Below are 10,178 nucleotides of genomic sequence, written 5' to 3'. Positions count from 1 at the left end.
CCATGTCAGGTCACCTGTATTCAAGATAAATGAATTAATATAGGAGCAACTACAGGAAATACAGAGGAGTTCCAAGTTGAAGCTGGAAGGCTGGGCTTGTTCTGCTCTGCAGAATGAGCACCGGGGCAGGGTACGATTGTGTCTGTCATGTACTGGAGAAAGGGCTGAAGAAGGGGGAATACTTAGGAAATGCTTCATTAGGAAAATGTTTCTAGCCTTTAAAGCAGTTTGTAGTAGAATTTTGGGAACAGTTTGCTGGTAAAGTCAGTGGCAATGTACATATGTGCTTTTAACATATGTGTGATGTTTAGGAAACTGTAAGGTACAGTTATGTTTTTCCATGGCTGATGGATCTCAGTGATTCAGGAGAACACTCTTCCTTCTTCTGTATTAACAAATTGAAGTGTGCCTGGTCTTGTGGAGATTTGTTCCAAATGGGCATGTCTGTGCATGTACAACTGCAAGGATGTTTTGGTTTTTTTTTTCCCCAAGTGTAAATATTTTAATTTCAGGGCCTAAAGTTAGTTGCAGGTACACTCCTACAGATATTTGGAATATTTCATGTTTAAGCCACGGCTATAATAAAATTTCTTCTTCATTCTGCTACACAGCATTTGATACTGAGACACAGCAGCTATGGGAAACAGCAGCTAAAGAACAAGAATATATTAAAGACCCAGAGTGCTTTCAATAAACTTGTGCTGCAATGAACAAATTAACTGTTAAGGGAAAAAGACAATATTGTCCTCGAGGGAATGTGCTGACATAGAGATAACACTGAGTAGTTCAGTAGTCTTTTGATTTGGAGGAAACTCTTAAATATGAGCTTGGCTCAGTAACATTCATGTTTGGTGTGTCAGAAGGAATAACACAAAAAAGTTACCCACTTAGAAAACAACAACAAAAAATCCAGCAAAGGAAAATGCATGCAGGAAAACCAGGAGAAAGCCTGAGCAGAGGGTTCTTGCTGGTGCTTGCCTCAGCTGTAGTTAGTGCATGAGGGCAGAGCTGTTCGCAGTGGTCGACCAGGTGTGCCCTGTCCATCCTGGATGGGGCATGCAGCAAGGGGAAGCCTCAGTCACCTTCAGTTTTACTGCTTGCTTTAGAATACCGAACATATTTCCTAGTGAAAGTGCCAGCCAGAGGAAAGAGAGCCCCTGCTACTCTCTGAAGGCACTCTCCAATGCAGGAGGAGTTACACTTGGGGCAGAACCAGGAGTTGGAGCTGTGCTTATTGTGCTAGCAGAAGCAAAAGCATTCAAGGATTGTTTCTTTCTTGTTCTTTATTTTTCTTTTTATTTATTTTTTGTTTATCATATGAAAGGTGTAACATTTGCAAGTTGTCATAGAGCACATCCTTGTGGTTTTGATTTCTGACTCTTTGGTATTATTATTTAAGATCTTAGAATTATTTGAGACCTTAGAATTCCTGGTAGATTGGGAATTTTTCCTCAGGTTTTAAGAAAAGTAGTATATAGATTTTTCAGTATGAGTTTCTGGGTACTAACAGTGTTGATGTTCCTTCTTCATAAGCCCCTGAAATTACTAATTTTAGAAGTATTGAACTCATTGGGACCAAAATGGTAGGTAGGGAGATGGTGGTAAGGGCTTTTGTCAGCACCAGCAGCAGTGCAGCCCTTGGCTCCCTTTGGTAGGTGGCTTAGTTGTGTAAATCTACAATTACTAAGTCCTTTAGTTGAAGAACAATTTTGGATCCATGGATTCTGGGGTTTTGTCTTCATGACTTACAGTTGTTTATGCTGGATTGAGGCATGATGAAGGGTATTTGTGCTGCATGTGCCGTGTCTCACATGCTGGGCCAGCAGGGTGGCTTCTGGGGAATCCCTGGCTTGCACAGCCTGTAGCTCTTCTGGCTTGGGGAGTAGAGAAGAGGCTTCATTTGCAGGGTCTGTTTAGCATTGTCCATGAATACAAAATCCAGTCCTTAAACAGACAAGAAGAGAAAGGGAGCAAAGAAGGAAATAAAAGGGCAAGCAGCTCACATTTTTCCTGCACCATTTTCTGGTATTCTTTTTTGGTTTTTTTCCAAAGCCCGTAACTTGAGGTCATTTTGGGATTAATTGAAGCTAATGTCTTCACTTCAAAGCAGCACAAGATCAAGCCAAATGTACAGGCATAGCAATTAAAGACTTGGCAAGGTAATATGGATTGGCTTCTACAGCAGCAGCTTTCTCCCTGTGCTGTTCCACTTGTTCAGGCCTTTGATGTGCTTCAGAGCACAACTAGCTTGGCCTGTGCTTAAACAAAGGAGCATTTTAGCACTTGATTCTGCAGAGAGTGACTGTTGTGCTATAGTTAATATTTTTAACTGTCTGTAAAATTGGAGAGATTATGAATCTGTACTATGACTGGCTACAGGAGAATTCTGTGGATAATGAAGAAGATTGCAGGGGGCAAATTGAAAGACTTCTCTTTTATATTGTATAGCATCAGTATTCCTTTAGAGCTAAGAAAGATGAGGCCAATTTAGTATAAATCTTCAAAGCAACATGTGTGAATTTATCTGTCCAGTGCTCATTACAGTTAATGGGAATCATGTGGCTGGAACTTTGCAAGTGCTTTGAAAGTGCTCCTTTTATGGTTACATTATAGACCCCCATGTTAGCTGTTTTGCTATTATTTTTATATTGCTCCATTTGTTTTCTTGACATTGAAAAAATCAAAACATTAAACTAATTAAAAACTGCATCACCCCCTCCAGTGCTGAAATAGAGCAAAATACCCATTTTCTAAAGTAAATAAAATATTACTTGTATGTAAATCAACTTGAGATACAACACGAATCTCTCCTGGTTTAAATCCCAGTGGTACAAATCCTGATGCTTGTTGCATGCTAATTAAGGTGAGCTTAACTGGAAAGTCAAAATGTTGGTCCCCACATCCATGTTTCAGTTTTGATCTCACTGTGCTGTTAGTCACCATGTGTGCTACATCAACTGCATTTCTTCTCAGATATCCTAAAGGGGATATCATCTTTAGGGAATCTGTAGGGAAGAAGAAAGACATAATGAAAACAAGAAGTTGTAAGGTCGGTAATGAGCATAAAAGTGCACCTACACAGATGAAAGAGTAAATTGATGGAAGTTTGGTCTTAATTTTTTGGTTGTTATCCTATAAAAAGATATGAATAGGCCTATATTTTATTATGGAAAGGAGGATTCCACCCCCTCCCCCCATTTGAAAATGGGATAAATTAGAGAAAATTTTATAAAATCATTTGAAGCACATAAATCATAAAAGGCTTTCAGTCTGGCATGAGGTGAAATACTCTGGGTTTTAGGTGAAGAAGGTGCCTTGGTTTAGGCCAGCAAGGAGATGGTCAGTTGTCTGTGCCCAGTGAGTGGGCTGAATGTGATGGTAAGTGCCTTTGTTTTCTCCCACAGCCTTGTTTGGTAGGAGCTATGAGAAAAATACCCTACAAATCCTTCTTCTTGACAACAAAACACCCTTCTGAGTTTCTTCTGGTGGAGCTGTGAGTGGTAGGCATTGTGTTTTGGTTTCTTTTTGACAAAAAATGTGAGTCAGGACTTACATTCCTTCCTTGCATTCAACCCAGGCTTAACTCAGGTTGTGTAGGAGTCTGGGTTTTAATTTTTGCATTGGGTTTGTGTGACATGGTTTTGGTAGTGGGGGGCTACAGGGATGACTTTCTCTGAGAAGCTGCTGGAAGCTTCCCTCATGTTCAGCAGAGCCAACTCCTGCCAGCTCCAGGATGGACCTGCCACAAGGGAGCAGAGACCAACCTGCAGCCCCTGGAGGACCCCACACTGGAACTGGGGCAGAGTGTGAGGAATCCTCCCACTTAGGTGGAGGTTGCAGCAGAGATAATGTGTGATGAACTGACTACAGCCCCCATTCCCCATCCCCCTGTGCCACTGAGAGGAGGAGGGAGAGAAAATTGGGACTAAAGTTAAGCCTGGGAAGAAGGGAGAGATGGGCTGACGGTGTTGTAAGATTGGGTTTTACTTCTCATTGTCCTACTATAATTTGATTTGTAATTTTGTAAAAATTTCCCCATGTCAAGTCTATTTCCCCATGATGGTAGTGGGTGAGTGATCTCTACTTCTTATTTCCACTGATGAGCCTTTTATTTTATCTTGAGATTGTTTACTGTAAGTGATAGTGCAGATCAGGGTATTCTTTTCCTTTGGTTCATTTCTGAACCTTTAAGTGCAGGTGGTTGGAGAGAAATGCCTGATACTGTCAGGGCCAGCAAACTGGGAAGCTTCTGTCCCAGTGTCCCCAGTAAAGACACAGTGTTCAGTCATCTTTGTGGCAGGTCTAGCAAATGACCAAATGCAGCATCGGACTGTGGCCTCAGGCCACCTCAGCTCAGTTGGCAATGCCTCTTGCAGGACAGAGCTCTCTGCTATCCATGTTATTCTTGGCGTCAAGGCATTTTTGTTTGCTTTGTTTTGTTTTCCCTCAGTCTGAAGCAAGTTGTAGGCCGTGATGTAGGAATGAGCCTTGCAAGAGACCCAAAGTGGGAGAATGTTTGCCCCACTGTACAAAAACCTAGAGGATTCATGCAGGCTCTAATCCCCACTGCACAGAAGGATCCATGCTTTTGAGGCTCTCCAGAGGGGCAGGAAAAGAGCAGAGCTGTTTTTTTCAGACTGTTACTTTTTCTTTCATATGACAGTTCTTTATAAGAAAGCACATTCTGACCAGTGAGCAAAATCCCCAACATTTTTCAACAGAAGGTAAAGAGGAAAGGAGAAGGTGGGAAGAGCTCCACACTGGGATGGCCAGTATGTAAGGTTCAGTGGTTTGCTGGGAGCTTGTGTCTTTGACTTGCTGATTAAACTGCTATGGCAGTAGCAGGAAGCTCTTGCAGGGTGTGGTGAGTATGGTAAGGGGATGCTTGTTCAGAGTGGTCACTGTGGAGGGAAGGAAAACATTGTGAAGCCCTGAGTGTGCACTGCTGAGCAGGTGTGGGCTGCAGGGACATGCTGCCAGAATAAAGGCTGGCACCAAGCTCTACCCTAGGAAACCTGCTTTGGGGTACCAGCTTTCCATTTGCTGTTGCCAGAGAAAGGGAGATGAGAGAAATGGACTATAACAGCAAAAAAATCCGATTTATTTAAAAAATATAATACTGGGCAATTGTCATTATTAAATAGACTTACCACTTTTGCTTGAAGGTAAAAATGTGACATATGAGAGAGGAGGGACACTGCAAGGAAAAGGCAAACTAAAACACAGTGCTGCAGTCACTGGGCTCAGTGTTTTGCCTGCAATTACAAACTGTAGTAGCAGCCTGGGTGTAATGGGGCTGGTTCTATATTGTGATTAAACACCGAGGTGTTGGCTGGCAAGAGCAAGTTGCCTTAGCCTACACAATAGTCAGCATTTTACTAGGAGGAGTGAGAAACAAATCCCTTTGGAAAGAGTCATTGGATCTCTCTTCCCTTGGAAAAATGACAAGAAAATGCTGTCCAGACTGTCAGATATGCTCTTTAGGTTTTGCAGCCGATGTGGTGGTCTGATCCAAAACCTGTACAAAGTCTATTACTCCTGGTGGATTTCAGTTTACTGTGGTTACCTGACTAGTGAGGAAGCCTCTATGTCTGGAGGAGAATCCTGTGGCTGAAGGAAATGACTGGTCTGAAGCATAAAGAGAAGAGCTGAATAGGGATCTTCTAGAGGTCAGTAAAGAATCTTTGTAGAAAGATCAGATCAGAATGATAACGTGATAGTATTAAAAATTTCAGGTGGAAAGAGTATTAAACCATGCAGTGAGCCCATCTTTCCAATATTAATGTTGGACATAGTGCCTCTTTAACTTAAAATTAATCTTTCTTGGGTAAAGCAATATTATAAATGATTCTTAGACTCTGGTCTGCATACATTTAATCACAGTTAATTTATGTATGTGGGCAGTTCACAAAGACAATGGTGTAAGTTAAATCTAAGGACGTACCACCTGTGGGAGGAGAAGAGTTTGAAGCAACATTTCTGCTGCTGTCCAAGACAAGGCATTTCTGCATCATGGTCCATAGAACTGGGCTGGAGTCCAGTTCATGAATTGATCCAGGATTGAAGTGATGGCTCAGTTTGTGTAGGGCTATGCCTGAGATCCAGAAGGACTCTGTGGTGGGACTGATACAGCCTTAGGAGAGTAAAAAGAAGACTGAAGAATTTTCATGCATTCCTATGGTTACCTTTAGTTTGAAGGTAACCAGTAAAGTGGTTTCAAATTAAAAAAAAATCCATTTTGCTACAATTTTTTTTTTTCCCCCCAGATGGCATTTCCACTCTTATAGTTCAATCCACAATATTCTTCGTGGACATATCTGGCACATTTGAGCTGTGCAGTGTACTCTGTAGTGTAGAAGGTTAAGCATATTTTTGGCCAAAATTTATGTTGACAATGCTATTTTAAAGTAAGATTGCGATTGTAGATAATGTGTGCTACATACTGGATTTGTAAAGAGTGCATATGTGTAGCCAGGACCAAGTCAAAGCAAGACTCCCTCACACCTCTCAGATGCTGTGTGACACATGGAGCCATGGAGAAGGAGAGTTAATACGTGATCCACCTCATACCCCTCCTGAAAAAAATAGGCTGAATGATACATTTTAAATTTTTAAAATTTAATGTAGTTACTGCTAGAGGTCTTTGCACTTTTATCAAAGCCAATTAAATGGCTAATGAAATCCCTTGACCCCTGTAGTTTTTGTGCCAGCATGTCCTGATTTTCAGGCTTGTTTTTGCTGACTTGCTGCCATCGGTACGTGGGAAGCACATGGTCACAGTGTGTTCTGTGACCCTGCGATCTGTCGTGTCACAGATTGTCGTGGTTTGACACTGGCCCAGCACCAGGCACCCACGAGAGCCGCTCGCTCACCCTCCCCTGCCACAGCTGGGCAGAGGAGGGAAAAGAAAAAAAAAACGAACGCTTCATGAGCGAGATAAGGACCGAGAACACCACTTCAAGGGTGAAACAGGCTCAACTTAAATCAGAGGAGGATAATGAGAAATCTGCCCTTGGAACACCTTCCCCCCCGGCCCTTCCCTCCTTCCCCCGACAGCGCAGGGAGACAGGGCACGGCGGTCTGGTCAGTTCATCACCGAGACTTCCTTCTGCTGCTCCGGGAGAGGAGTCCTCCCCTGTGAGGCCGCAGGGTCCCTCCCACGGGAGACAGCTCTCCGTGAACTTCTCCAGCCCTCCCAGGGGCACACAGCCCCCCAAAACTGCTGCAGCGTGAGCCCCTCCCACGGGCACACAGCCCCCCAAAACTGCTCCAACTTGAGTCCCTCCCACGGGCACACAGCCCCCCAAAACTGCTCCAACTTGAGTCCCTCCCACGGGCACACAGCCCCCCAAAACTGCTCCAACTTGAGTCCCTCCCACGGGCACACAGCCCCCCAAAACTGCTCCAACTTGAGTCCCTCCCACGGGCACACAGCCCCCCAAAACTGCTGCGCCGGGGGTCTCTCTTCCACGGGGTGCAGCCCTCCAAGGCCAGGCTGCTCCAGCCTGGGAGCGGAGCCCTCTCTCTCCACCAGGTCTCCCACTGGATCCCAGCCTCCTCCAGGCATCCCCCCGCTCTGGCACAAGCACCTCCCCCAGGGGCTGCGGGTGGATCTCTGCATCCCATGTAGACCCAGGGGGCTGCAGGGCACAGCTGCTCCACCATGGGCTGCACCACGGCCTGCAGAGGAATCGGCTCCAGCACCTGGAGCACCTCCTCCCCCTCCTTCTGCACTGACCTTGGTGTCTCCATGTTGTTGTTCCTCACGTGTTCTCACCTCCTCTGCCTAGAATCCAAGATCTTGTGACTTTGTTTTGATATTCTTCTTAAATATGTAATCACAGAGATGTTACCAACCTCTCTCATTGGCCCAGTTCTGGCCAGCAGCATGTCCATCTTCAGAGCCATCAGCTCTGCGGGACATGCACCTGCTTCCAGCAGCTTCCTCACAGCTTTGTGGCCCCCCTGCTACCCAAAACCAGGCTGTGCCAAACCAGTACACAGATGTTAAGAAACTGCTTATAAAAACACAGTTCAGATTCTGACTCTGATTCACTGTCTGGATATGTCAACAGAATGAAAAAAGTTAGGAGAAATCAAATCTGCTCCAAATTGAGATAAGAATATTGTACTAACAGACACTTTGCTTTTTAAAAAAAATTTAAAGCTAAAGGCAAATTATTATTTTCCATGGCAAGCCCCTGTCTCTCATACCTTACTTGTAATAATGTCGTAGTCTTGATATTCAGTTTATCATAAGGGATGTTGAGAAGAATTTTGTTGTGACTTTGTCTTCAAGCAAACCAAAAAAAAGACATCCAGCTTGAAAAGGATCACTGTGGTTACCTGGTTTAAAGACAATTATTAATAAAGGGGACAAAACTGAAAATGAGCGAAGCAGTAGCTGCAAAAGCACTGAAAAGGTTAGACTAATATTTTTCATCAAAACTTGAACTTCATGTTTTGTTCATTAAATATCTGTTTTAAGGATGCCAACTCAAAGGGCAGAGCTAGGAGAAACCAAACTTAACAAGAAGTTTTAAAATATTTTAAAAACACTTTAAAAAGGACAGCATTCCTGTTTTGAATTCCTGGGCTAAGTGGTCCAGATGGAGTCCAGTTAAGGTTTAGAGTGGGAGGTTTTCTCCCTTTAATATTTTGATAAGAGATAATTGGTTTTAAAATGGTTGTGGTGTGCCTCTTAAATCACATATGTTCTGATTTTGCTTCCCTGTTCTTTTTCATGGTGCATTATATATTCGCATGGGACCAGAATCTTAGAAGCAAGGAATCTGAGCTGGAACTTGATTTAAAACTTAAGCTTAAATATTTTAATTGAAGTCAGCTAGCATACAGCTTCCAATCCCTTCTAAATTTCCAATTTCCAAATTTCCTTCCAAAAATCTGTCCATCAACTCAGGTTCAACTCACTACACCAGGGCAGAATGTTGGCTTTTCAAAAATCATAAATATGCTCACAGATTCTAAATTTGAGAGAACTCCATACACTGGTAGTATGGTTTGTGGTGACAGCTACTGGCCTACACAAAGCCCCTGTTCTCATCCGCATAGAATGTATTCTGGTTACTTTTTTTTCTGGGGTGATTTTTATTTTGAGTTCAAAGGAAGTAGAGCAAAGCTGGCTGGTGGCCTCCATTTATGCAAAGAGGGCTTTTTAGCTTTGAAAAAATATGGATAAACTAAATATCATAGCTTAGGCTTTCATATTAGGCTACTTTATTACTTAAAATAAATGTTTTTGAAGTAAAATAAAAAGATATTATATACCAAAGGTTACAGAAACATGTTCTTTAAAAATTAAGTTAAATTAGAAATGACATTTCTTCCAATATTGATTTAGCTGAGAGTTAAGTTATAAAAGGAGTCAATCATACTAATGCTGACAGTTTCAGACCACTTGTTTCTAGAATTAGACCGAGCAAAAATATTACTCCAAACCCACATTTGATTAATAAATTCCTGTGATGTCAAGATTTAAAGATGAACGTATCACAGGTTCAGTCTTGTTGCCAGGTTTCTGACACCAGAGGACTCTGAAGGGCTATTGGGAAGCCGGAATGTTTATTGGCATTAAAAACGAGCACATCAAGCCTGCTGTACCCTTTGCTGCAGGCTTTCTGCAGTGTATCACAAATGCTTCCTACTAGTGCTGGTATTTCTGTCAACTAACCTGCCCCCATGTATCCAGGAACCTTCAGGTTCAGATGACCATGCTCTGCAAAGAGAAATCAGGAAGCACTTTCCCCGATTTTAGACTTTTTCAGGGAAGAATGATTGCTGAATACTGTGGATTTTTATTACTTTACGTAACCGTATTTACTTGGTATTTTGATCTTGCAAAGTCAGCCCCAAACACACAGGGAGTGGAACAGGGTGAGCAGCAGGTCTTCTCTTGCTCACCTCAGAACCACAGAATATGCTGGGTTGGAAGGGACCCACAAGGATCATTGAGTCCAACTCCTGGCCCAGCACAGCACCATCCGCAAGAGTCACACCATGTACCTGAGAGTGTTGTCCAAACACTCCTTGAGCTCTGCCAGCCTTGGTGCTGCAACCACTGCCCTGGGGAGCCTGTTCCAGTACCCAACCACCCTCTGGGGGAAGAACCTGTTTCTAATATCCAACCTAAACCTGCCCTGACACAGCTTCAGGCCCTT

General features: G+C 43.1%; 1 long non-coding RNA gene across 1 annotated transcript; it reads right to left on the bottom strand.

Moving 5' to 3' along the window:
* Positions 1–758: 758 nt before the first annotated feature.
* Positions 759–7,777, bottom strand: LOC108446971. Its single transcript, XR_001862315.1, has 3 exons — positions 7,739–7,777; positions 5,945–6,133; positions 759–3,005 (listed from the first exon to the last, which is right to left on the bottom strand). It is a non-coding gene; the product is annotated as an uncharacterized LOC108446971 (long non-coding RNA).
* Positions 7,778–10,178: the final 2,401 nt, after the last annotated feature.

This window comes from Corvus brachyrhynchos, unplaced genomic scaffold (genome assembly GCF_000691975.1).
Source record: "Corvus brachyrhynchos isolate BGI_N302 unplaced genomic scaffold, ASM69197v1 scaffold15, whole genome shotgun sequence".
Lineage (NCBI taxonomy): Eukaryota > Metazoa > Chordata > Aves > Passeriformes > Corvidae > Corvus > Corvus brachyrhynchos.
The sequence above is the reverse complement of the archived record's forward strand: the minus strand, read 5'-3'. Positions and strand labels throughout refer to the sequence as shown.